The sequence below is a fragment of the Centropristis striata genome, chromosome 3, assembly GCF_030273125.1.
Source record: "Centropristis striata isolate RG_2023a ecotype Rhode Island chromosome 3, C.striata_1.0, whole genome shotgun sequence".
NCBI classification, from domain to species: Eukaryota; Metazoa; Chordata; class Actinopteri; order Perciformes; family Serranidae; genus Centropristis; species Centropristis striata.
In genome coordinates, this window is record NC_081519.1 from 32,331,907 (window position 1) to 32,356,471 (window position 24,565).

At 39.1% G+C, this 24,565-nt stretch overlaps 1 protein-coding gene across 14 annotated transcripts in view; it reads right to left on the reverse strand.

The window, feature by feature from the left end:
* nfasca (neurofascin homolog (chicken) a) overlaps window positions 1-24,565 on the reverse strand; it is a 156,219-nt gene that overhangs the window by 100,688 nt on the left and 30,966 nt on the right. For 7 of the 14 annotated variants that reach the window (XR_009394062.1, XM_059329786.1, XM_059329787.1 and 4 more), the window contains exon 1: window positions 4,400-4,636. The exons of 1 other annotated variant lie outside the window; for it this stretch is intronic. The gene's annotated coding sequence lies outside the window, so the exon portion shown is untranslated. Of the gene's footprint in view, window positions 1-4,399; window positions 4,637-24,565 lie in introns of those variants that run through there. 6 more of the 14 variants (XM_059329791.1, XM_059329790.1, XM_059329788.1 and 3 more) reach the window with 3 other exon arrangements.

Here is a 24,565-nt window from a genome sequence, read left to right on the forward strand (position 1 = left end):
AGAAAAAAGTCACAGCATCACTTCCTCCAGCAAAAATACCTGTAACCCAAAGCATCTTCTATTTTATTAATGATGATCATCAGCACAGAAGATAACCATGCGCTCATTGGTTCCTGCTAAACACACAGATTTCAGACGGAATATTTCATAACAGGAACTTGCTTTTGGCTGCATGTTGTGGTTTTTTTTACTTAAAAATTCTGCTGATGGAGGGGTTATCTGATGCTTTCTGGCTACACACACTTGCACATGTCTGAGGCACACACACACACACACACACAAACACACACACACACACACACACACACTCACATATACTTTGAGCCAACAGATTAACTTGACATGGCAGTAGAGGAGTCATCAACAGCTAAATCTCTACAGTTACGTAAATATAACAGTCCAAGCTGAAATAATGATAAGAAATACAGAAAGGGAGCAGAATGACAACTGACGACTGCTATTGGTCATATTTGGTTTTAAACAAAACATGAATAGGAAAGAACAAGGCCCATCAGTGACCCTGCACCAAAAAATTGTAGTGAAACTACAATTCCTTGACCTTTGACTAAACAGCTGAAATCACATCATTAAGATGGGAAATCACTGGAATCACATGATACTACAATGAAGTGATAATGAAAGCAATTAAAATCAGGGGTCTCATGCCAGTCAAGAAAAAAACTAAACATCGTCAAGATTTGTAATAAAAATACACAAAAGTTATATTCCAGGTTTATGTCCTGTATTAGTAGATATAGCTGAAATAATTGTAGTTTTGCTTGCAAAAATGAAGTCTTTCTTCCTGAATATCACACTAACAAGCTTGGATTGTACTTTGATCTCACGTAAATTGGACCTCATGTGATCAAACTGTGTGTGGTTTCACTGTAAAGTTCAACCTGAGTCAAAAATGAATTATCCATACACAAGTTTGGAATGTTAAATTAGCAAATACTTTAAGGAACTTTCTACCTAATTTCAGAAATATCCTTATAATTCCAAGACAACATTACACCAAGCATAATACGACCAATATATACATAGAATATTAAAGAAATATATGAGCATTCCCTTAAAATATCCTCAAGTAAGTCATGGATTTACATGACAGATTAATATCAACAGACAGTGATAAGTGAATAAGTTAGGTTCCTCTTCACTACAGTGACATAGGTGATCCCTGTGGTTTAGTGCCGCAACAAAAACTAATTAAAAACTAAACTTAGGACTGCAACTAATACAACTCACTTGCCCAACGAATAGTCTAAACGCCAAAGATAAGCAATTTAAAATGATTTAGCGTGGGATTGGGAGTCCAAGGTATGCATTTTGATCTTGTTTTTCCACAGAAAATATAATAATATCTTTAAATGACTGTGCTAATAATTGCTGGTGTCAAAATGATCCTCAGGACAACTTTCCACGACATTCACATCCGTTTTTCTGCTTCGCAAAAACAACATGATTTGCATCAGACACATGGCCTTGAGCATTGTTCTTTCTAGAAAAAAAATCCATGTAATGTGGGAAGATCACAGAGTGACAATTTGTTCTGATCTTTTCCCTTTGGCCATGGAGAGAGGGGGAGGACAGAGAGAGAGAGAAAGGGGGATGGGATGGTTAGTATGAAACCTCTCGGCCAAATATTTGCAGTGAAAGGCCCGTCGTTGTCCATTAGGCTTTCTCTCTCTTTTTCTCTCCCTCCATTCTTCTTTCTATTTTCTGGGTGCATTAACCTCCTCTTCACAATGCTCCCAAACAAAGGAAGGACTGTATTTGTGTGTGTGTGTGTGTGTGTGTGTGTGTGTGTGTGTGTGTGTGTGTGTGTGTGTGTATCCGATGCTCTGACACTATTGTCCACCCGCCTCCCTCAACAAACACTTATCCACAACACAGATAAACACCTCCACATGAACACTTGAAATGTATTAATGCAATGTTCCTCCCACTTGCATATGCCACACACAAAAACACACATAAAACACACATAAAAAATTAAACATCTGTGAGAGAGCTGTCTGATAAATGTGTGTAATGTGTTTGAAAATCCTCCTACGTGACAAAAAAATCACCATGGTCAGAGAGCCCTGCGTCACTACAGCCACTTAGGCCTGCCACTAACACGCCCACACACACACACACACACACACACACACACATACATACACATACACACACTCGACACACACGTGGAACAATACCTTCCTTATTGATCTGACTTTTGACCTAAGAAGAAGTCAGTGTAATGCCCACATGCCATGCAGCTAACCACTGCTGACAAAAAGTACAGTAGATGTTGTTGTTGTAAATGTTTCAACATTCATAGTAATTATTGTCTGAAAAAGACAGCTTTAAACGTTTTCACATCAGACAAAGCTCCCAGTAATTTGTGTTGTTCTCAAAACAGAGTTTTTAGACATGCAACAATAATGATATCCCAAAGAGTCAGGTGAAAGTGTTGCTTGGCAAAAATACTGACATCTGGTGAATAAATCTTTCTGTTGAGCAATGTCTGAAACTGCGGTCAGATGAGGTGAGGGGAGTGGAAGAAACTTGGTTTATCCAAAGTGGTGCCATATCATGCAACTAGCAATTGAGACTATGGTGTCCTAAAAAAAATCAGAGGTAATAAATCAAGTGAGAAGTTTTCTCATTTTGCATTGAAATTAATGGACAGAAATGTTTCTACAGCCAAACTTAGCACCCCCTGCTGGAATTTTTGGTAGAATGCAGCTTAAGGCACTTCCTGGTTTGCCTCCCTGCTCAGACCCGGAGGTTACCGCCTGGGTTGCAGAAGCATTTTGGTCAATTCATTTTAATACAAAATGAGAAAACTTCTCTATATGAGAAATGAGAAAACTTCTCTATACTATTTATCTATATATATACATATATATATATATATATATATGTATATATATATATATATATATATATGTGACTACCGCAAGTTACGTCAAAAACGTAAGTTACGTTCAAGAACGTGATTCACATAAGTTAAGTTAAAAATCATTTATTTTTGATTTTACACGGGAAGCGAACCCCGCTCTCCTGGGTCTCCTGAGTCCACCATTTATTTGACACAGCTGGAATTCCACTAGAAGCCGACTGATGTTTCTGTTTTTTGTCGTCTTGTCAAAAGGGGACGGTTTTGGAAGTAATTCAGTTTTCTGTTGAAACTTTTTTTTTTTCACTAAATGAATTACAACAAACAAATGTTATTGTTGTTTTGGTCAGTGTGTTACAAATAATAATGTATGCTTTCTGAGTGACAATTTTTGCCAGTGTTCTGGTCCAACAAACTTATTTTGAGACATGTATGAAGTGTTTTAAGATTAACTGGGCAGGATACATGTTGGTAATGTAGAAGAGTTTTGAAAAAGTGTCTTCAGTTCTGACCAATGATTTTGTTAGCAGTTGAAAAAAAAAACTAAATAAAATTCAAGGTAGATGCTGAGGAAGCTAAATTTAGCAAGGCAATAATACAACTTTGAGGTTTTGGGGAGACATTTAAGGATAAATGTGACAACATTTCCAGAATAGCTGGCATGTTTTCTCAGTTTAAAAATGTGAAAATCACAGCCTAGCGAGTAGTGTGTTCAGCCAATCAGAGCGCATGCTAATGTCATGTGTCATTTGTTATACAGCAGGCTAGAAATATGTCACCCAAACCCAATGTGTATTGATCCTTCTCAGACCACTAAGTCAAATAAAAACTAGTGCCAGACTTCTTCCAGTGTGTACAAAATCTACAAGTTAAGAAAATTTAAAAAATAACAACATGCAGACAGTCGGCATCTTAAATATTTCCTAAACAGCAAATAGTATGACACAAAAGGTAAAATACAATGATGTCAAATATCAAATATTCAAAATCTTTAATGGAGGCCTGAAATCCTCCGTACCCACAGTACACACATTGTACCATCAACAATAACATTGACTCTAGTAAAACACATGCCATGCAGGATAACTAATATATAGTTTCTGTGTTCAGGGTGATAGTTAGTGAGGAATTAAATCAAAAATGGACAAAAGGAAGAACAAAGACTGCGAGATTTAAACCCATGATAAAGGATCCACATGGACAGTACATCGCTCTCTGTGAAAACGATTTCTCAACAAATGGGTCTCTTTGTGAGGCTTTAAAGAACAAATATCAAATATCTGGTATATTTTTACAAAGCTTTCATTTCCCACAAACAGTTTACAAACAGCTGACTTTATCTCAATGTTATGTTAAAAAATGTCTTGACATTCACATTTTTGCTTAAAAGGTGGCTAAACAATACTTCTGTCCATGAATTAAAAGTGGAAAACTTATAGGAGGTTGGTTTATTCTCCCCTTCACAAACATACACACACATACAACCACACACACAAGTACATGTATCTATACCTCTGTCAGTGGTGCTCTTGTGTCCAGGTGTACAGCAGTGCTGGGTTACTGTGTTGTATCTCCATCCCCATCAATCCTTCAGCATCCAAGAAACCAAAGAGACAACAGCAAACACAAAGACTGAGCGTCTGTCAGTCAAATCCACCAAAGAAAGCACATTTAACAACTGTAAAAATAAAGGAAAAAGCTACACTCTGTCATCTCTTTCAGCCGATCTATTTTCTTCTTCCTCACTCTCTCTATCCCTCTTTCTCCCTCTGTCGCTTTGCTCTCGCTGATTTTCAGTCCATACACTCTCTCTCACACACACACTGATTCCCCATCTGTCACCGCCCCCTCTCCTCACCCCTCCCACCTCATAAATTATTAATGAGCCTCAGACACACACGCTTCACTGCTGTCAAAGACACTCACACGCACCAATGTTACAAGCTACGCACAACAGTCCCCCCCACACACACACACTTAAGTCAAAAACTGCAGGCAACATTTACACAATCCAATCTTCTGTCTGTATGAGATCACAGAGGTATGTTTCTCCTTGATTTCAGAAGAAATGTGTAGTTATTTGTTGGACTTTTAATGGCAAACTAAACAAAACCAAGACCAAAGTTCCAATTAGTAACATTTAGCAAAAATACCTAAGAACACAAATGATTCAGCAACAGGTAAGACTTTTCCTGTGTCACTGCTGGATGTCGGGTGATGCACCTGGACCAGAAAGTTAAATTTAATATGAAGTACAGTAAGTATTTAAGCTTTTTTTTTTTAACTGCACTAGGTACTGTCAGATGTATATTTGATTAGTCAATTAACAGGAAATTAATTTATTCATTTCCTGTATAATTAATTATTTTATGAATAATCGTTCATCAAGTTTAGACACCAAAACACATGAGAAGAGAATTTTAAGGAGAGTTTTTAGAGATTTTTTTTTGTTTTGCTACATGGTAGGTACATAAGCCGTGTTTCCACTAGGGGGAAAAGTGTCCACCAGGAAAGTCTCAGGCCACACCTTCTCACTCTGCGTGTCTCCACTACAAGTAAGCCCCCAGAGGGATTTAGAGACTCTGGAGGTGACGTATGGTTTTCGCCGTCGCTAACTGGGCACAACGTCAGCAGCTGAAAGCAGCATGGCTAATTATGCACAGAGTCTCACTGATCATAAACATAGTGATTGTGAATTAACCGGCATCGCTAACTGTGCACAGAGTGTCCGGTGCTTGTTGTAAACAAACAGAGATCGCTAAGTGAACACCTCCTGCAGCAGCAGCACATACACACTGTACTGCTACAGAGCTAACTGTAGCTAACTGCCTCTAACGGCGGCTTTTCTTAACGAGCCAAAGTCGTTAAGTTGGAACACTGCTTCTCCAGCTTTTACAAATGGTGTGTGTTGTTGTCGTGTCGAGTACTACGTCACATCCTGCTTAGCGATCTATCCAATCAGTAACCAGGCTGTTTCAGGGGAGAAAAAAGACCCTGCTCTACCACGGGGACAAAAAAAGTCCCGACAAAAGCTAGCTCCGGACTGCTCGTATTCAAATTAGGGGCGTTTCTGCAAGTGAGACCCCCCTCATTCCGGATATTGTCTGGCTATTACCCGGTAGTGGAAACAGCCCTATATAGTATATCCATTTTGGCCGATATAGGCCTTGTCGACTGCAATCAACAAATAAGACAACGTTTACAGATGGCAGTGGCGGATGTTTCACTCCTTTAATTTCAGCTCAGTTTAAGCAAGTTAGTCAGTTAGTTACTATGGTAGTGATGTTATTTACAGCCACTGTACTACTGTATCACCTTCACAGTGCTTTCAATGGCATTCAAACACTCTGCTGCATTCTGCTAACTCACTATTCTCGCTGAAAAGAAAATGTTAATCTAGGTTGAAATTCAACTGTGGGGATGTTCTGTTGGGAGATGCAGTGACAACTTAGACCAAAGGAGCCTTGACCAAGCTAACTAGATTATATGGAGAAAATATTTCCATCTTTTTTCTCTAATGTCCCCTGACTGCTCTGCCTCTATTCTTGGTGATTTACAGAGTTTCCTGATGGACTGAAAGCTTTAGCCTACATATCGCTCAAGTATGGCTAAGAGCTGGCAGATGTTAGTTCATTAGCTGGACTGCTCGGAGCATAGAGTGAGTGTGAAGAGCTGTGTCGGTATCGTGTCAGAACTGGAGCCAGGTGAGCAGACACTTCAAGCGTGTTCAGCAGCCTCTACAGACTTCATGGTGGAGGCAGAGAAACCAAAGAGGACAGTGATGGAGGATATTAATAAGAGAAAAGGACAGAGTGACCAGGCAAGATGTCGCCAGACAAAAGTACGTTTCGGACTGATTTTTAGAGAGATGTTGGAGCTGGTCTTCTTGCTTGTTTTCCCTTGTGATATTGCACTTCTTGATGTTGGGTCAGTTTGAGCAAGGACAAACATCCTCCGATTGAAACAAAACAGTGCAATCAAGCTGGGAATCACCGAACAAAACATTTGTTCCTGTATTGGCAAACAGCCAAACTGTTATTTTAAACATCAGCACAGAATCTTACAATCCCTACTACATGGTAAATGGGGGGTGCAATCATTAATCAACATTGTGAACAAAAATCTGTGACAAATTTGGTTGCCAACGAATGTAATTGTCGATAATTAGTCGGCTTCATCATTGCGCATGTTTTTCATCCTGTGCTGGACCTGACGTGGTTTTCCAGAGCCGAGTTTCTGATGGTTGAGCCATCTTACATCATTATTATCCTAACTGAGAGTTGTGATTGCCAAACAGTGGGTGATCTTCTTTTCACACCGCTGATGCATGATCCAGCAGGAAGTGATGACGAGCGGCGAGGGATCTCTGAGCGGAAAACATTTGCCAGTTTTAAAAAAAACATTGGTCTGTTAAAGAGATCAAGGCTTATTGTATCAGTAATTGTTAATGATATAATGCCACAGAGAAAATATGATACCTGCTGGCTGCGCTACTGTATGTTATAGGAAACATAGTTGCTAATGTACAGTTTGGCATGAAATGCATTAAGCAGATAAACTGACTTTTAATCGTTTTAAGATTGCATTGGGGCTTGTGGATGACGCAGAGTCGTCCAGGTAAGATAATTAGCTTCTCAGCTGGCTAACGTCAGCTATCTACAGACCTAGTTGTATTGGGACATGCTATCAGAGGGTTAAAAGTCCTGCTCTCACCTCACCTTAGAGCACATTACTTCTCCAAACCTGTTCCTATTAACTATTATTATTTTATTATATTATTATGTTTTTGTCTTTTGTATTAGTAGTGGCTAAATGATCAGCAGCTTAATAAAATAATGAAGAAGTCATATATTGTATTTATTGTTAGTTAGCTCATGCTTAAAATGATCTCCAACTAAATGTAAAAGCCTGAGAGCTAAACATTTTTTTTTAAAAAGGCAATAAGTAATTTTTCAATTAATTATCCGATTAATAGACTAATGGTATCAGTAATCAATTACTATTGGACTATCAAAATAGTATTTAGTTGCAGACCTAATGGTTTTGAAATATTAATCAGAAAATAAGCCATTTAGCCTCTAGCCTCTTCTTTTCTGTGAACCTTACCAATGCAGAGTCTCTCTTTTTGGGAGCAATTGTTTTTGGAGCAATAAATGAGAAGTTCTATGTATTGTCTTCAGTTTTCTGTATTAAAGACGCATATTTCATTCTGTCTGATGACATAAAAATTTGCATTTCTCCCTCTTCCTCTCCACACATATACATGTAACCTATAAAAGCTCATGGCAACATGTCAGCCATGCATGAACACATCCACATGCAAAACACACGCAGGTCACAGAGAAGACAGAGCTGATCATCCATGAATGAAGATCACGCATGCACACACACCAAAATCACACACACGCAAACACCAATAGTTGCCCATGCATGCAGCTGAGGCGAGAGACTCCCCTCAGCTGGAGGCTATCTGAGTTTTCTCATGGACGAGACATGACTGAATCAGAGAAAAGTGTGCATGTGTGTGCAAGTGAAAGTAAAATCCAGCAGAAATACATGGACAGATACACTAATCTAATAGTTAACACGACCCTTTCAGTCAGATGAGAAGATTTACCTCAAATCTAGTAGGGGTGTGACGATACACTCAGCTCACGAGACGAGACCAGACACGATATTGGGTTCACGAGAACGAGACGAGATGAGATTTTAAAAAAACTACAAAGACACAATATATGACTGGACCAACAGACTTGTATTTAACCGAGTTGCTCATGCATTTTGAAATGTTTTATTATAACTCTTTACATGCATGATGGAGGCATGAGCTTTAATAAACTTCTTCTTCCATAAAATTAAACTAAAACTAAAATTTAAAAAGTTCAAATAAAATAAAATATTCTTTTTTTTTCAAGTGCGTTTTTTCAAGCCGTGTTTCCTTTGGAGGGAAGAATGGCCACAGGGAAAGACTCTTAAATGTCCGCTCACTCTGTGTGTCTCCAATACAAAAAGGCCCCCAGAGGGATTTAGAGACTCCGGAGGTGACGTTTTGTTTTCGATCGCTGAGTAATCGCTTAGCGACAGTTTCGACCGTGATCACATAAACGATGGATTAAACACGGGAGAAGCAACTGTGGCCGCTAACTGTGCACAACGTCAGCAGCTGATCATAAACAAAGCAGCATGGCTAATTATGCACAGCGTCTCCGCTGATCATTAACATAGTGATCTTGAATTAACAGCATCGCTAACTGTGCACAGAGTGTCTGGTGTCATTCTGGCTGCTTGCTGCATTCCCTCCTTCTCCTCCTCTTCTTCTTTTCATTTTACTGCCCCCACAGGTCACAAATAGAAGTTTGGTAACTCACAAATCTTGCAAGACAGATTTTTAACACAACGAGAAATATCGTCGAGTTTAATCTTGCGAGATCTAGTGGCGCAAGATCTCGTCACACCCGTGATATCTAGATATCAAACTGATCAACAATCCATCCAAGAGTCAGTTAGGCTTTGTCTAGCTTTAGAGTAGAGTGGAAACCTGGCTATCAGGCTAAGACATTTAAGGTGTTGTGTGCAGCCACTGCATCAAGCTGTGGTTAAAGAAAAAGCTCCAATAGAGTGGTCACGTTGGCCTAGAGGCTGTAAATGTTAAAGGGGACAGTTCACCCCAAAATCTAAAATACATAGTTTTCCTCGTGACTATTGTGCTATATATCAATCTAGATTAGTGTGAGTGTGATTTAGTGTTTCTGCCTTCTCTTGAATATAATGGAACCTCAACAGCCTCCATTTGAATCTGGCAGAGGACCTATGGGGGTCGTTTCTTTAAAAATATATTTAGCACTGTTTTAACTGGTAAAAAATACTTTCACTATGTTCAATTTGATATGAGAATCAAAGAAAATCAATCTGCAATAACTGTCAAGAGCACTTTAATTTAGCAGACAGAAAAGTGGCCTCTTAAAAGTTCACCAGTTCAGAAATGAGGACAGTACTTTAGGAACAAAACAAAATACTTTACTGAGAGACAGAAACCAGATGTCACCAGTTTTATAACTTCTCTCAAAAACATTTTACATAACAAAATGTGGCAACAACAGGCCTTTTGTGATTTGTGAATATTAGTATTGGCAGTGGTAGTCGGCCTACTCAAAACCTTTTTTTTTTTAAGTAGAACTATTACTGAGTAATACTGCACAGTTGAAGTCCTGAATTGTTATAGAGAGGCATTATCAAAACCATATACTTATATTTACTGTGAAGGTGGAGCTTTCAACTGTAAAATGATGAATTTTAATGCTTCATATTTTAAATGCTTTGTTTTGTGAGTAAAATCTGAATCTGCAACATAACTAATTACATTTCTCTGTCAGGTAAATGTAGTAAATTAGAGATACATTACTTATTTTTAATCCTTTTTAAGTATGAAAACTTTTTCATTCAGGCCCCAGGCAGTTGCTGAACTTGCCTAATGATAAAGTTTGTCTCCTGACCGTGAGTAGCTGCAACTTGGGTGTGTGATACAACTGTGTCATGGCAAGTGTGTTGGTCAGGACCCTAGGAAGAGATGTGTCGAGTATGAAGTTATTTATATGAGAAAGCTGCAACAGCACCTGAGGCCAAGCAATTGGCCAGGTCTGAACCAAGGTTACTATAGTTAAGGAAAACTAACGAAATAAAAAAAACTAGAATTGGAAAAACATTTTCGTTGACTGAAATAAAAATAAAAACGAGAGTTTTAAAAAAAAAACGATAACTGACTGAAACTGTATTGTGTGGTTACAAAACTAACTAAAACTAACTAAAATTATCGTGAAAATGTGAAAATTCGTTTTTGTCTTTGTCAACTTTTTTCATACATAATCCAGTGTTTCTATTTCTCCCCCTGTGAGTGTGTGTATTCCTGCTTTGTGGGCTTCCGGGAGAAGCACGAGTAAAATTACCGTAATGACACCATGTTGGCTGTAAAGAGCAACTTCTCAGCTTTTAGAAAACATTGAAATTTTCCAGATAGTGCAAACCATTTAGTTATCATGGTAAAAGTGTCGCTGGTGCAACACTCTGTAAACTTTAGATGTTGTTCTTTCACTGTGTGCAAGCGAAAGTCTTCAATCCAACCATTATATTTCAAATCACTTTTTGCAGCAGCAGCAGCAGCAGCAGCAGCAGCAGCAGCAGCAGCAGCAGCAGCAGCAGCAGCAGCAGCAGCAGCAGCGCTGAAAATCCAGCAGTGGCAGCACACCACCGCAGAATACGTGTAGGGGAAACACTGCATCATCCTTTTTGGTTGATATTAAATGTATTTATTTAGCTCCAACTAAATAGCTGCTGGTTAGTGAACCTGCAGGAACACATGGTAAATATGTTTACTGAGACTAGGATGTCTACACTAGAACCAAAATTCAAAACATCTGGAACTGTAAAAGTTAATAACCTTATTGGGGCTGAGATGGATAAACCAAAGGAAATGAGGACAAAATGTTTTATGACCTCTTTGAATCTCGCACCCAACACACAGCCCATTACAAAAAAAACTAAAACTAACACTAAAACTAATAAAAACTAAACTACAACTAAGCATTTTCTCACTCACAACGAAATGAAATTAAAACTACTGAAAAATCCAAAACTATTATAACCTTGGTCTGTACAGGCATGTTTTAATGAGCACTGTACTGGTGAGAGAGAAACACAGGAAGAGCAAAACAGAGCAGGAAATCTAGAAAGGGAGAGAGAAAGTCAGTGCGAGGAGGTTTGGATGTAGGATTTGGGGCGTCCTGTATATATCTGTGTGTGTGTGTGTGTGTGTGTGTGTGTGTGTGTGTGTGTGTGTGTGTGTGTGTGTGTGTGTGTGTGTGTGTGTGTGTGTGTGCATGTGTGTGTGTATCTAGGCTTGACCTTCTGACCTCAGCCAGCATTTTCAGCTCCCTTCTGTCTCCAGCCAGAGCTTCAACCAATCAATAACCCCCCAACTCACTGCCGCTCGCCCTGATATGCAAATTACCTTTGCATATAATTAAAAGATGCCCTAACAACAATAGGATAAACTCACCCCCCCTCAGCCCCACCCCTGCTTTTTCTTAAGACGTGCGCCAAGACATTGACACAGAGTGCACAAACAAAAGCAAAGACAACATCAACTCGTGCCCAGATGGACTCCAGTCAGTTGACCTCTGCTCAGATCTGCAACAGACAAGCAAACAGACAAGCAGGCTTCAAGATACGGTAAGTGCACTTAAGCCCCCTTCCTGCTCAACACACACAAGTACACAAACAAACCTCATCAGTCGTCCTATTTCTACCTCATAGCTGTAGCTTGCAGCTTGGTTATATTCTTGTTTTCAATAACTTCCACTTGTTTAATGTAGCAAACTGATTAGTACTGATTTAAATGACAAAGACTGAGGTCAGCATACATTAAATATATGTTCAATGTCTTAGCACCCTGTCTCTGAACATGTTGCAATAGAGTAAAATTGTATGCAGCATGTTGTCATAACTGGTTATGATCGGTCATGACTACAGTTTGTATATATGAACTAGGGCTGTCAAAGGGAATGCAATACTAACGCGTTGCTTTTAAAGCCATACATTCTTTAATGCCATTAATGACACTCAGCCTGCCCCGTTTGGGAAATCAGTAAGTGGTGCAGCAGTACACTGCAAAAAACAAGGTGTGTCTAAAAACAAGATAAAAACACTAAATCTAAGGGGAAATGATCTTGCTGCATGGACAGATAATTTCACTTGACACGATTTCTTAAATTAAGATTATTAAATCTAGAAATAAGCATGCTGTACGCTTAAAATAAGAAATTAACTTTTTTTTAAAAGATAAATTATCTAACACTTCTAAATCTAGAGTTTTTTATATTGGTAGGAAACAAACAATTTGCAGTGCACTCTGCTCAGGCCAGTTCATCGCTGCTTGCATCATTAGTTTATCTTGTTTTAAGAGTTAATTTCTTATTTTAAGCGTTTTTAGGCACACCTTTTTTTACAGTGTAACATTGCAGATGGCGAGCAGAACCCTCCGTGAGCAGAAATCAATAGAGAGTGTCTTTTGAATGCCAAGTTCAGCTTCCACAAAACAAAAGTTATCTGCAGTTACTGTTGATGTGAATAAGTTACCACAGAGACGTCCAGTCTCATGCCCTAAGGTGAAAAGCCAGCACAGGTCTTTACGGCAATATAACGGGACTTTAGCAGGAACGCACTATGAAAGGGCCAACAGATACCACAGAGAGACTCCTCCCCTCTGCCCTCCTATTACACTCCTCGCGCTACATGCACACTTTGTATCACCCTGTTTCCATTCCACTACGCAGAAGAGAATGTTTTTGTGAGCCTTTATTATCCCACGTGAGGTTAGACACAATTTTACTGTGTGAGATTATTTGCATCAAGTGTAAAGGATCCAGGGAATGATCTTATTTAACCATCTTGCTGATGTTGTAGTAGTGATGGCGATGTTTAAATGGCGGATGTCAAACTCGGGGTGGGAGAGAGAGTATTGGTGTATCTGTCGATATCTGTCAAACGGCGGACTTTCACCCAGTTGTGTCCAATTTGAAAACAAAAGTTAACAACTGCTTATGTAACTTACAATTTTAACGCAAGTTCCGTGGCTCACATCACCCTCGTAACACTCTCACAATTTATGTCCATTTATTTACTCTTTAAACCGTCTTTTATAACGCCTTACCAGGAAGTGTTTTGCCCGAAACATAGGTCAGTGATTTTGTAGCCTAAATCACCAAATCACCCTCATCAGTAAAGTTAACATACACTCAAGCTACATTCACACTGGAACATGTATTATATTGAACCATTCTGAGAACAGTTAGGAAACAAGGACAACTTAATAGCTAGACAGTAACTGGACTCATTTCAGTGTATGCCACAGGGGGCAATGGGTTAATTAACTCTGCCTTTGACCCCTCATACCCCCTACAGCCATGTCCTGTGGTTATTAAACTGGTTATGGGGGGCAGATCTCACCCTAGGCACAGGCAGAGCACACACACACACACACACACAGTAACTAACTGTGATATGCTGCTGTGTGACTCAGTAGACCAGTGGTCAGACGGTTACAAAAGTCATGAAGATGGAAAATCAACATTAGTCACTGACTATGTAAAAGTACAAAAGTACCGTAGTTCTGTACTGTTTTACTGTAATTTCTACAAACATTTTTCACAGTGTGGTCTCCCCTCAAAATCAACAATATATGGGGTTTTTTTTTACGTTCCAACAAACGGAAATTACAAAAAAAGACATACAATTAGCAAAAAATGACACAAAATAGCCAAAAGAATATGTAAAATGGCCATAAAAGACACAAAATAACAAACGAAAAAATACACAGATTGACCAAAATTACACCAAATGACAAAAACAAGTAACCCTAACCCTAACCCTAACCCATGTGCGGAAGCTCTGCCCATTTCCTTTAGACGTCCATGCTAAGGAAGGACACGCCACAGCACGGATCGTTACTGCCTCCAGTGTGAGCCCAGCATGTGTATGTCAACTTTTCTTTCCCTCCCTCAAATAATGAAAATGACAGTACTTTCCTTTCTCATGTCAGAATTTATGTGTGTTCAGAGATAATCCATGGTAAGCAGATACAGTATGTGGGCTACTATCAACAAGGCTTTGTCCAATAGATAGATGATTGTGGATTGAGCCAAACAACATGGTTGAGGAACAGACTGCAACCATTGTACCAACACTGTCCCCCTCATTTCCCTCTCAAATAACAGAGCAACATTACACGGCAGCACAGACACACCAGAAAGCTTCACATGCATCACATAAAGGTGTTTTACACCATGGCAGGTTTTAGAGCCCAAACACAGTTACAGAGAAAAAAAAATGTGGCCACAATGAACAGAAACTATTCCTCAACACATCTAGAACATTTCATAGAAATGCGACAACTTGGCATATCAGTGCATTATGCAGTTGTTTTGTAAGAAAATGTCATTTTGAAAAGGTTTTACTTGATTTTGTTTCACTGTCTGTATCAAGCCTAACACAACTGTCTCCATTAACTTCAACTAAATAACTTTGGTCTTGTAGACAGACCCATCTTGCAGGATATTGTAGATGAACTTGCCATTCAAAATACCTTTTTCTTTGGGAAAATGTTATCAAACACACTCAGCGTAAAAGGAATGTGGCCAAAAAACACAACGCATTAGTGCCTTATTATAGCATTAAAGACAGACAGACAGACAGACAGGTTTACTAAGTTTTTCTGTATGCTACCTCAATCAGGTTTTGAGTTTTAAAAAAAACGTGTTCTAATCTGAAGTCATATTAATTTAAAAATGCCACCAAATGTGACACAAATATTCTGTCCAGGAGCAACCTCCAACACACACACACACACACACACACACACACACACACACACACACACACACACACACACACACACACACACATATGCATGGTCACACATGAACACACTTGATCAGTATCAGGTAGCTCACTAATTGAGCTGTTTAATAATGCATAGTGACAGATATATGAAGGGAGACAGGGTGAAGGAGAAGGAGAGGCATAGAGATAAAAAATGCATGGTGGGGAAATAACACACATACACACATGCTGACTACAGAGAGAAATTGAAAGCAAGAGGGTGAATAAGAGTAAAAAGGCAGCAGGGTTTTTAACCTGGTGCTGTGCAGCTCCCTGGATGTGCAAAGAGTTAGGACACCCTTAACATTCCCACAATCCCTGTTGTTTATTTCACTCTAATGAAGCAGCCAGAGAGAAAACAAATTTTCAAGAACCATATCATTCAGTTGTCAGGTCTTGTACAGGGACCTTCCTTATACTGGAAGACTATTAGGGCCAGTTACATGATGTATGAACTCATAACTGGACATGTTTTGAAGCACAGTAGGAACCTCATGGCACTGGAAAATTATCACAACCAGGTGGATGACACTAATATAGCATCACAAGCTAATACTCACTATTGACCACCTGCGACCACTGACCGAGGGTTTTGGTCAAGCAGAGTAAACATCTGGCCACTCTGCTGCTGGATGGATGAAGAAGTCCATCCAGGACCCAGCTGGGGGAAATCACACTGAGCACAGGGAGATCCAACACACACACACACACACACACACACACACACACACACACACTATTCACACCACACACGATATTTGTATTTATATTTGCATTTTGTTGTTGTTGTTGTTGTTGTTGTTTTTGAGCTGAAATTTTTCAACCCATGTAAGAGATTTGCATTACGCTGTCACACATGTCTGGTAGACTAACATTGGCGCAAAGTGAGCCACTTTGTAGAGTAATGATTGACATCACAATCTACCAATCCTCATCCAATCATCCAAAAGGAGCCACCAGTCACGTCAAAGGTCTGGAGAAGGTGGCTATTTGCCGTTTCCATGGTTTTGTTCACCGCTATGTAGAGACTTATAAAGTCCATACAAAGTAAAGCATATTAAGATCATAACTCATATACAACAACTTCCTTACTTACTACTAATTAGCAATAATTCTGAGGTTATTGAGGGAAAACTCTTAGTTAATGTTTTAGTGGTTGTATAATAAGGCCATGCAGAATAAGGCATTAATAACTACTTAATAATGACTAATTAAGAGCCAATATGTTACCTATTTGCATGCTAATAAGCAACTAATTAATGCTGAATATGTGTTCCCTAATATGAAGTGTTACCGAAAATTCCATCGCCATCCTTTGTTCGTCCATAAACTTACTAATTAGCCTAATTTTCATAGTGAAAATGCAAACAGTGACACTGAAAGGGGCCTTTCAGTTCTTGTGACTCCGTAGTACCTGGAACTATTTAGTGGCATTAGATTCAACTTTCAAGGCTTTGGGCTTTGTTATCCTAGCAGGCTAAGGTGTCTTTGACAATAAATGCAATAAAACATGTCGATGTTGACACACGTTGTACAGGGCAGTGTACAAGACGATGCAGCCGCTCCAGATCCTACGTGTTGATTTAACTGTTGATGCTACCTTTTATTGCTGGATTAACACAACCTTGAAGCTGCTGCCATGACCAAGCTTTGCAGCCTTAGCATTTTCGAGGGACCAGAGGCTAAAGCTGTCGGAACTGAACTATAGTTTCAAGCAATTTTGTTACTCTATGTACGTGCATTTGCATTTGTAGAACAGCTAATAGCAACACAAATGTCTGAAGCCTGAAAACAGAGCCCAGAGGAGGTGCTGAAGTCTGGATTTTTTTTCTCAGACCACATGAATTACAATATGCTGAAGGGTAAATATGGGATTTTTACCCAATTATGCCAAAAATAAACTGCCTACCCCAAGTATAATTATTCACTCTCCGCTTTAATCTGCACCAAAAATGAATGTTTAATGTGGTTAAAGCAGGAACATCTGTAAATCATTTTGCAGAGTAATTCTTAAGGTGTTTTATGTTATAATGTGTGAAGTTTCTCTTTCAGTTCATTTAATCCCTGCAGACATCTGAAGACAGTGGGACAGAATCTGCAAAACGGTTTCCACTTATTAAGAATCTGTTTCTGCCCTTAAACAGCTTAAAAACTGTTTTGTGCTGTATCAGATAGAAAATAGGTCCAGAGAAAAGAGAAACAGGGATAAAAATAGTGGGAACAGACAGACAGTGTGAGAGAGGGGGAGTGGAGAGAGAGCAGCTGTTACAGACAGTGTGGAAGAGAGAGAGAGTCACTGTCTGGAGGTAAACAAGACACACCGGTAATTGAGCGACCGTTGCCATGGCTACATTGATGCTGAATATCCGCCCATACCCAGCTTTAAAGACAAACACACACGTACACATTGACAAAAGGTGCATTTCACATTGACAAAATGTGCATTTCCTTTATTCTAAATCATTAACCCTCACAGCAACATACAGTCCTGGGACACAAATGAACATGTACACAAAATGATAAAAACTGTTTAACTTCTGAGTGCTTTTGAGGATGTTGTTGTTGTTGTTGTATTTGTTGTTTTTGTAAAGAGAATGAACTGAGTCATCTTGTATATAAAGCCACCATATCTTCTACATTTATCTATGGTCTCTCAAAGCCTTTTCTCATGAATGAATAATGTAAATCATTCTAATCAATGCTAATTAATGCTAATAAACAAAAAGGGGTGGGTTTCAGCTTCATACCTGCATGGCTTGAGTCTTCATGGTTTGCCGTATTTTGTATTAATTGTGCATTAATTTTATTGAACAACAAATTTTGTTTCATGGATATAGGTGTAAGTCCTTAAAGATGTTGTATCTGCAGGCTCTTTACCATAAGGTATAAGGGTTTTCATAGGTTAAATATGAAAGTGTTGTTTGTCTGTATGGATTTACTGTCTGAGCATAAGGCTGCACTATTTTTCTTTAGAGCACACAAATGTAAAATTGATGAGAATGGAATGCAGATTTCTTAAGACAATGTAAGGATCACTATTATAACTCTCACCATCCATTTTAGAAGATATCATAACTGAAAGTAATTTCTCTATTCTGGGAACATGGTGACCTCAGTGAAAATTGTATCAACCGGCCAACAAACACAAGCAGTGATACCATAGACTGTATAAATGAATGGACGTAGCCACAATGAGCTTTCATGTGCATCTTGAATTTTGGAATGAGTGCAGTGATTATAAGTGACTATATTTGGACAAGAAAAGGCTACAACACTAGTTACTAGCTTTGTTAGCACAGTGCACAAACAGTCTATGGTTAACTGTGGTAATACTAATGCTAGCACATCAATGGCTTAAAACCATTAAAACAAAAATAAAAAACTGAACATCTGACCTTTTAGAGGGTTTTTGAGAGAAAAAATGCTGAAGACTTTTTCACTTGCTCACTGGCTTAATTTTTCAGCCGCGGAGGCTGCTGCTTGAGTGAGAAGGTTAAACCCCTTTATTTGGAGGTCAAACTGAAAACAATACAGTGCTACAGTAAATTCAGCAGGTAAAGTGGGTCTAGAAACTGTCATGTATGATTATAATGGACAGTTTGTGTAATCATTCTACAATTCACTCTCTTTTTCTCTAACAAATATGTTAAAGGTAAAAGGTTTGTTCAAAACTTGATAGCTTGTGTTACCTGCCCTGTCATACTGTATTAATAGGATGTTAGCACATTCCCAGATCTCAGTTGATACCACAGATAGAAATGATTGTCCCAACTACATGAGTAAAACCTTATCATTAACACAGCCTACTTTTCTATATTGAATTTACTTAAAATTAAAACATGGTTTGTATACAGTATACCTTCACCTGTGTGTAGCTTTAAAAAGTAAAGAAAGTAGGCTAGTGTTGGCGCTTGAATTCAGACAACATAGAAAGTCATAAGAAGGGTTGAAAAGTAAAACAATAAGGGGGAGGGGACAAATGAGACCACAGCAGACAGTGACAGCAGGACATGGCAGCATTAATATGTGCGTGTGTGTGTGTGTGTGTGTGTGTGTGTGTGTGTGTGTGTGTGTGTGTGTGTGTGTGCGCGCGCGCGCCTGCTGTGTTGAGTGTATGTCCAGCAGGCCTAAACACTTCTTCCCTGATTCCCAAATAAAGGTTGCCGTGCACCAAGCCTATTGTCCAAACACTGACCCCCCCCTACCTTACCACCATGTGTCACCCCCCCCCTCCCCAAGCACAGACACACTTCAATCCCCCAAGTCTTTGTCTCCAGCAACAGGAGGTGTGGTGGTTTTTCTACGGTTAATGAGTTGGTGGGGCCACAAAGGCCAAGCGGAGGCACGGGTCATTTATTCATTTAGCTTAAAGCCTCCAGTCTACTTCTGCCATACACACATATATGTATACTGATTATAACACAGATCTTAGGACAGAGATTCACTGATATTGCTGCTGGGAAGGAGAAAACACACATTTGACCCACACATGACACTGTCACATGTCCAATTTCTGAAAATAACACACACACACACACACACACACACACAGACAGACAGTCATACAGTCCTGGCGTCTGTTGACACAATAGCTTCTGGAAGCAGCTGGTCAGCAGTAGCCAGTAGCAGTAGTAATAGTCAGACACACACACACACACACACACACACACACACAGGGAAACGTGCAACATGTACAAGCCCCTGCATGTCTAATGACGTGCCAAGACAACATAAGAACAAGAGAAGACAACTTGACTTGCCATCTGTGGCATGGAGGCCATGTGGAACATCTGCGCCAATCAATAACACACTCACTCACACACACAAGGAGACAAGCATGCACCCATGTAGGCATGTATGTTGACAATGACACATATATCTAGTGCCTATTTGCTATAATATAGAGCCCTAACAGTGTCATGAGTACCCACATAGTATAAGTGCACACACATACATATGGCAGGCCCATTACTTAAGGTTAATTGACTGTAAAGGAAGGAGCTGAAATTACAGGCAGCTGTGTCTTTGTTGGTCATTTGGGAGCACCCAGAGTGTAACCAGCAACTGTGCAGCTGTGATTTTGTTTAAAGTACAAATACTAAATGCATGCCTTTATAATAATATCATTGGGTTATGAAATGAAATTCATGAATGAAATTTGTTGCCTCGACATAATTTTATACATTCATACGTAGAATGCACATGGCTGAAGTAGGGCTGGGCAATATGGACCAAAAGCTATATCCCGATATATTTAGGTTGAATATCGATATACGATATATATCCTGATATTTTTATCACAAAGTGAGAGAAAATGTTCAGTCTAAGTCAAACCCAAATATGACATGTCATAAGTAGTTTTATTGAAACCGTTTATTTAAGTGAACATAAATACTGTATAACAACAGGAGTACCTTTTTTAAAAATCAAAGCTCCATAAAGTACACATTTAAATAAAAAAATAGCTGAAACAAAAATAGCCTATGAAATAAAATAATCAATATATGCGACATGGTCTAATTCCATATCACATTTAAAAATATATCGATATATTTTTTATATATACAACTGTGTAGCCTTAACTGAAACATACACTGGCAATATGCCAGGATATTGGACAAATCTTAAAACATCAACAAACTTTACCCCACAATGAATGGGCTAACATAGAAAGCACGTCACGTCATGGATCATCTAAATGAGCCTCTTAATGAGCCTTTTTTATTTAATGCAGTTCATTTTTTTATTTTCAATGGAGAAATAGGTCTGTGTTCAAATATTTCTAATATTTGTATTTAAATAAATATCCATTCAGTCACTATCTATCACCAAATAAGGTAGAAGAGTGATGATTAAGCCAACTGACTTGCATTTAAAGTTTTTTCAAACTGATTGAAGTCGCTTTGGATAAAAGTGTCTGCTAAATGACTAAATGTAAATGTAAATGACTGTCTGTGGTGACATTACCAGTAAGAAATCACAAGCGGCTCTTCCCCAGCAGTGGTTGGTTGTCAGAGAGGACTTAATACCACAGATTCACTCTTCAGCTCACTTGTCTGTGAAGCATTGCAAGTAAACACTTAATGTGAACAAGCAAACAAGTAAAAGAATGATGATGACGGACATTGACATTTCAGAAACAAGTAAAAGTGAAAATGGGATTCAAAACCACTGTGCTGCAGAAGAGAACAAAACACAGATCTTCAAGATTGTAACTTTAAACAACATTGTATTATCTTTGATATTAAGCATTCATTATCATAATAATAATCTTAAACCTCAATCATGAGGGGAATCAATTACAGCAAAATCATTTTATCATTTTAGCAATAAATAGCATTCTGACAGTAACAACCAATAACCAGTAAAATTACTGCATAGAGATTTTCAGCTTTACGGAAAATGCAAATTTCCCTGGTAGATTGTTGCATTAGGATTCTGTGTGTTAGAAGGCTGATTTTGTATAAAAGACTGTGCATTTGAATCATTTTCATTCACATGGAAATCAACACATATTGTAAGACTACACACACAATCAGCAGTCACACACAAACTCAGTGGGGACATCAGTAAATGTGTTGCTGCACCCCTTAACCAATTAAACTAGAGACTGCTCACACACACACACACACACACACACACACACACCTCCTCCAACACTGCTTTCTGCTTTAACAAAACAACCTGCACCTGAGGCTTAAGTCTGAAGTCTCACTCTATTCATTAGGACTTAATTAAGAGATCAACGATAGGCAGCAAAAAGCAACACAAAGACACACAAATGCTACTGGATTTGAAAAATACAATGCATACAATAAAAATTGAAGTGTGCAATGTAGAGAATGCATCCTCTGGAGAGAGAGAATGTACTCAATTAGTTTCATAGCCTATTTTATATTGATACTTCTCACATTTTAACTGGATTTTAGCTGGATGTTGGTGATAAAGCATCTGTTGGCCCTCCCTGGGTTCATGTCCCACTGGCTGCCGCCTGCATGGCGCACTAATTGGGCCAAGCACTGGCAGACAGCACTTGTGTGGAGGTGCTCACATGGTGGTGCACACATCAGCACTTCATTGTACATTGTACTCACACCACTACTGTAGGGTATCAGGGGTGCTAACAGTGCTAACAACAAACAACTAAGTTGCCAGGTGTGAGCTATCCCCCAATAGCACTGAGCTCTGTCAGCACCATTTCAATATCAGGCTATGTTTACATGATGACGGTCTGAACAGAAGACGCAAAAGTGGCGTCGTGTCTTTACTTTTTATTCCGCGTTTAGACAAGCGTTTTCGGGAGGAAATCTGCGTGCATACCGTGACGCAAAAGTGTGTGGAATTGGATTGGGTATGCATGCCAGGCGGCATCACTTAAAGCCATAAGAGCATCTTTGGGCATGTGGAAGTTTTCACACCACGCATTTTAATCAGCTACTCCTTCCACAAAGTTCTCCACCATCCACTAGATCTCCCAGGTCTCGTCCAAAGCCGTCTGGCTCGCCTCCCACCAATTGGTGCATCCAGAATGTGATAAAGGTAATTCCAGATCCTTCTCTGTTCACTAATACTATCTGTACATATCCTGTACATTTGGTGGAAAGACTCCTGTAAGTTTATTAGAGCTGCCAGAGCAGCTTGAAGGTCCCACGCATGGAAATAATCCCACATGTTTGTTTATTTCCCTGTACTGGAGCATGTATGTGACGTAAACGCATACGTGACGTGAGCAGATCTGAGCAGAGTTTTGTGTCTTGGCAGTGTAGATGGACACGCTACGGCGGAGCGGACTACAGTTTTACACTCTGGAGGGTGGTTTCAGATTTTTGCGTTTTTAAGCCCCCCCAAAAAATTAAATGACACATTGGAGTATTATCAGAATTTGACCATAATCTGTTACCAAAAGAACAATAAAAGGCTTTTTAAACAGTTATCCATTTTTAAGATATCTTTCTAGAAATCAGTAATGGTACAGTAGTGTGACACAGTGACATATTATTTTTGTTACCTGTTGTTTAATATACCTGACCTTAGTCATATCCAACCAACCAAAGTATAAGCCCCTAGTGGAATTCTTATAGGATCATTATGTTGACTCTTCTTGAAGGTTCCATATACAGCATTGCTGAAATTAGATCAATGGAATATGAGGTATTTAGGTTTTGACACAAATCGTCAATCTGCACACTTGAATGTTGTGTGGTTATCAGAAGACAGCACATATAATGTGACTGAGTGCCACAGAATGACATTAGCTGAACGACCATTCAACTGCTGCTGACCACCAACACTCACACACTGTTAACCTGTCAACACTTCAACACTGGGCCATGACTCTGTGTGTGTGTGTGTGTGTGTGTGTGTGTGTGTGTGTGTGTTGAAGGTCACAAGCTAAAGTGATTGTACGACTTTAATGCCCTTGACTCCTCTCTAATCCCTACCTCTGTATTCAATTCTGACTTGCCATGCTCCGTTGACCTCAGACTACTGTACACACACACAGGCCCACAGCACTGCAAGCACACACACATACACACTATACACACGAGACAGATTACTTGTGCAGACATTAGAGGTGTAGTCAAGCGTGTTCTACACTGAACAAATTATAATAACACAACATGTTGAAGATCTATGACTTTTTCTATGCACATAGAAGGTCTAATTTCTCTGAAATTTTGCTCACAAATTTGATTAATTCTGTGTAAACGAACACTTCTTTACTGAGATAATCCATCCACCTGACAGATGTGGTATATGAAGATGCGAATTAGACAGCATGATTATTGCACAGGTGTGCCTTAGGCTGGTCACAATAAAGTCCAATCCCAACTGGACACGTTTTAGAAGCGTTTTAGAAGCGTTTTAGAAGTGTTTTCTCATGTCACTCGTGTGTCCTGCTGATCAAATAGGATTCCATTTTTTTCAATTTGGCAATCCCCACTGGAAGCGAGACACACATCTCACGAAGACCACCCACATTTTTAAGTGTCAAGTCTATTTTTGTCGCGTTTAGTGAAGAGTTTCTTGCATAGACAGCTGTTTAAATCACACAAATATCCCGCTGTATATGTGTTTAACTCATTAACCACATCTATGTTCATTTATCACACTGCCAGTCTGTTTTACTACACAAACATTCTCTTTGCTTGCAACAATTAGCAGAGAAATGCTGTCTATGCAGAAAAAGCTTCAATAGAATGTGGCGTGAAACGGAGATTGCAAAAACATAACGAGTATGCGTGG